This window comes from Triturus cristatus, chromosome 2_1 (genome assembly GCF_964204655.1).
Source record: "Triturus cristatus chromosome 2_1, aTriCri1.1, whole genome shotgun sequence".
Lineage (NCBI taxonomy): Eukaryota > Metazoa > Chordata > Amphibia > Caudata > Salamandridae > Triturus > Triturus cristatus.
The window spans coordinates 193,872,967-193,878,017 of record NC_140581.1 but is presented as its reverse complement, the minus strand read 5'-3'; positions in this window follow the sequence as shown (position 1 = coordinate 193,878,017).

The following is a 5,051-nucleotide window of genomic DNA, read 5'->3' as shown; positions in this document are numbered from 1 at the left end:
GAGCAGCTGCCTCGGAGCACCTGGCTACCCTCGCTGGACTGCAAGGGCGGCTGGGTACCACACCCTCCCAGGCCATCCGGGCGCTGGGTCGTCCCGGGTCATCTGGTCGCCTGGCTGCACGACCAGATAACCTTGCGGGCCGGGCGACCAGATGGCCCTGTGGGCCGGGCGACCAGGTGGCCCCATGTGCCCGGTGACCAGATGGCCCTGCGGGCCGGTTGACCAGATGGCCCTGCGGGCTGGCGGCCGGACTAACTCCAACTTTTGTCCTTCCCCAAACTTCTGTAAGCCCCCACTACGTGGGGGCTTAATAGTCGAGAAAAATGGGCTCCCGGGCAGGCCGTCGGGGAGGGGACGTGGCCTGGGCTTAACCCTCCTTGGTTCCAGCTGAGGGTCCGGGCACTGGGGACCAGGTGTCCACCGGGCCCGGGGAGGCTCTCCCCGGCCTGGCTAGGGTAGGGAAGCTGGGCCCGGTCTCAGGGCTTGTGCTCCGTTCCAGTGTCCCAGGGTGTGGGAGCCCCCCGTCCTGCAAGTCTGCCGAGGGTCCGAGCGCTGGGGAAGGGTGTCCACCGGGGCCCGGGGAGGCTCTCCCCGGCCTGGCTAGGGTTCAGAAGCTGGGCCCGGACCCGGGGCTTGTGCTCCGTCCCAGTGTCCCAGGGTGCAGGAGCCCCCCCGTCCGGCAAGCCAGCCGAGGGTCCGGGCGATGGGGAAGGGTGTCCACCGGGTCCCGGGGAGGCTTTCCTCTGCCTGGCTAGGGTTCGGAAGCTGGGCCCGGACCCGGGGCTTGTGCTCCGTCTCAGTGTCCCAGGGTGCGGGAGCCCCCCGTCCTGCAAGCCAGCCGAGGGTCGGGGCGCTGGGGAAGGGTGTCCACCGGGGCCCGGGGAGGCTCTCCCCGGCCTGGCTAGGGTTCGGAAGCTGGGCCCGGACCCGGGGCTTGTGCTCTGTCCCAGTGTCCCAGGGTGTGGGAGCCCCTCTCCTGCAAGCCAGCCGAGGGTCCGGGCGCTGGGGAAGGGTGTCAACCAGGGCCCGGGGAGACTCTCCCCGGCCTGGCTAGGGTTCGGAAGCTGGGACCGTGCCCGTGCCCGGGGCTCGTGCTCCGTCCGGCGGGCCGAGGGGTGCGTGAGCCCCCCGTCCTGCAAGAAAGCCGAGGGTCCAGGCGCTGGGGAAGGGTGTCCACCGGGGCCCGGGGAGACTCTCCCCGGCCTGGCTAGGGTTCGGAAGCTGGGCCCCGACCCGTGCCTTGTGCTCCGTCCCAGTGTCCCAGGGTGCGGGAGCTCCCCGTCCTGCAAGCCAGCCGAGGGTCCGGGCGCTGGGGAAGGGTGTTCACCGGGGACCGGGGAGGCTCTACCCGGCCTGGCTAGGGTTCGGAAGCTGGGCCCGGACCCGGGGCTTGTGCTCCGTCCAGCAGGCCCCGGGGTGAGGGAGCCCCCGTCTTGCAAGCCAGCTGAGGGTCCGGGAGCTGGAGACAGGGATCCACCAGGACCCGTGGAGGCTCTCCCCGGCCTGGCTGCTTTCAGAAGCAGGGACCGGGTCGGTGAGCAGGAGTGGCTGGTTTTATCTGCTACGCTCGCGGAGCGTAGTTTTCTGCCCACCCATAATGGATACAGAGACTCCTCGTCCACCACAGCCTGTGGAAACTCTCCTCCACAGGGGGAGATAAGAAGCTGGTAACAACCCAGACTGTACCTCATGAAAAGAGAAGACAGCCTAGGGTGTGAGTAGGCAGCACTAGATTGTCAGGGAAAAACTGAGTGAAAGGCCCTTGAATTGAGAGAGCCTGCGGTTCACTGGCCCAGCATGCTGGCAAGATGGCTCTCAGAAATACAATCTTCATGGACATTAACCTCAGTACAGAAGAAGGCAAAGACTCAAAGGGTGGGGCCACTGGGAACAACATTCTAACCACATTCAGGCCCCTTTGTCGACCCTCCAATAGGAGGAAACGTGAGACAAACCTCCAAGAAATCTAATCATCATGCAGAAAAGCCGATAAAGCCGACACAGTCTCAAAAAACAGTTCTTGTCGGGTCATGGATAACAAGAACTTCAATACACCCAGGAGGTTAGCGAAAACTGGGTCGAAGTTTTGATAAAATCATCCCCAGCAACACTCATAGATGCATTTCACCGATTTGCAACTCACCAGTCACCACCAAAATGATTTTCGATGCCTCCTCGGTCATAGCAAGGCACAGTTTTTTAATAAATAGGAGGGGTTATGTTGTAGGGCTCTTGGTTGCAGTACATAAAGAGTAGGGATGAGCACAGCTTAGGGACTTTTGATGCAGAGTATGGTATAGAAGGCGGACTAAAGGCAAAAGCATCTATACGTGTAGGCTCATATACGAATTCTACTTATTTTTCCCCTAGTTGTCCACTGTTTTATAGTGTGTTAGATGTTTCTAATGCTGGTTATGTGCAACAGCCCTACCTTCCATACTGCAATTAGTTCTCTCACTTGTGCATTATGTTTGCATCATTTTTACATGTTTTTAAATTCCTCAATATTGTTCGTAATCTAATATTCAGACATGCTCTATTTTTTAATGTTGAATTGGTAGCAGTGTTCCACATAGTTAAAAAAGAAAAGATGATTTTCATAACTTGGTCCTTAACCTAGGTGACTACTAGTGGGATAGGCAGTGGATGTGAATTGAGTGGCACGTTGCCTAGTGCTGAGGACTTTTGTTTCATGGGTGATTGGTAGGAGGGGAGCCCTGGCAGTTAATTTTCTCACTAACTTTAGTGAAACATCTCCGAACTTCTTTGACCCGAACCTGCAATACAAAGTGGAATGTGTTACAAATAACTAAGTTTGTACAGTAAAACACATCAAGACACTTTTATACATAATTCAAATAGAAACATTTACAGGAACAAACTTTCAAGAAAAAGTCCATTCTGCACTGATCTCTACCTGCCTTTGGTGAGATGCAAACCTTCTACAGGTCTACCTCTGCTGCTTGGCTGCTTTATAATTTTCTTGACGGATCCATTCTAGATCGCGACTTAGGTCTGTGTGTCCTTTATACGGTGATCCAAGTTAATGCTGTTTTTTTTTTCGTTGATAATCAAGTTTTATTGGGTTTTTACACAGTCCAAACCAAGGAAATGAACAACACAAGAAACCAGTGTAAATGAGGATTTTTACGCAACGCTCCTACTCCATATTTACAGATAGAGCCATGGTTCGTTAGCGGTCTTTAATCCCTCATAAATTCAACCCCTTTCCAAGACCTAACCACTGCAGTCATTGAGAACTATAATTCTACGCTCAATTGCGGGAATAAATTCAGCCCACACTAGCAGCTAGGTCCAGAGAAGTCACAGGGAATCTAGATGAGCATTCCAGGAAGTAGTGTATTGCAGAAGTATTTTGCACTCCAACAATCAGGTGTACTTCAGAGAAAGGACCTGTGACTAAGGTGGTAGACTCAAGAAAAAAAAGCAATCCTAATGGGTCAGGGTAGGCAGGGTAGGCTACCCATGAGAACTCTAGCTCTAGCCTTTAATTTAATCTCAGTGATGGCCTGATGTTGGTTGACAAGTGCCTAGACGCCCCAGGGTATTAGCCGCACTATGCAAATAAATAAACTCAGTGGGGTTTTGACTACAATGATAGCAGATTTGCGCCTCCTGTAAATTGGATTTCTAAGACAACACACCCTATAGAAAATAACTTGCATGTAAGACATCTTGCATGTAGTATGTCATGGAAATGAAAACACATATATTGTACCTTCCACGTGACTAAGAGGGCATCCATAATTGGGTTTTTTTTCAGACTTTTTTAATTTATTTTTTAGGAGTTTTATATAGAGCGAACTAGACCTGAGAAATCGGGTATCAGAGTGTTTTACATGAGCCCCGTTTTTGTTACAGAAGGACACATTAATTTTTGTTAGGCACGGGGAGATTAAGTGATTTGCCCAGAATCACAGGATGTTGAGCGTCGTCGCCGAGACTTGAACCTGGCTCCCCAGGTGCGCTGTCGACTGCTCTAGTCATAAGGCTACATCCTCTCCCCATAAACCCAATATTACGACTAGGAGTTGTGCATATTGCTCATAGTCCTCTGCACTCTTATTTAGTTATTGGGACACCAATTCATTGGATCCAAAACACAGACCACATTACCTTGGAAAACAAGTGTCTAAACACAAGCAATTCCCAAAACCCAGTCAAGAAACATAGTAATCACTTTTCACTTTTTGCATGGTTACCCCCTATTATTTTGCCAGATGCCTGATGCCAACTTGACTGAGTGTGTGCTGGGAACCTGCTAACCAGGCCCCAGTGCCTTGGTTCTTTCCAAAAACTGTGCCTTTGTATCTACAACTGGCACACCTCTGGGCCATATGCAAGTCCCTTGTAAAAGGTACCCCTGGTACCGAGGGTCTTATGACCAGAGAGGGCCTCTGGGGGCTGCAGCATGTATTATGCCACCCTCAATGATCACTAAAATTAACACCCACACACTGCCATTGCAGGCTGCATGTTTTGGTGCAGACCAAATGGGAGAGTCGACATGGCACTTCCTGGTGGGCCGTGCCCACCACCACTACCTATGGCATGGACAAGTCAACCCTCCAGCAGGCCTCACAAGAGCAATGTGCCCCTACAGTGTCTGTGCCATTCACAGACATTGTGAGTGCAAAGAAGCCATATTGAGTACAGGGGCTGGGAGTTTGTCATTATGAACGCCACAGTTCCATGATGGTTTTACTGAAAGCTGGGAAGTTTGGTACCAAACGTTTCAAAATAAAAAACCCACACTGATGCCACTGTTCGATTTATTATAAAATGCACTTATCTCAGAGATTCCCCAGAAAAATGTATTGGCTGACTGGTTCCCGCCAGCCAGTCGCCACCACCAGACAGGTTTCTGACCTCATTGGGTGAGAGCCTTTGAGCTCTTGGAGATCAGGAACAAAGCCTGCTCTGGGTGGAGGTGCTTCACACCTTCCCCTGGTAGGAACAGCAACACTTAGCGGTGAGCCTCAAAGGCTCTCACCTTGTGATGTGCTGATTTGGGCAGCTCTAACTAGTGG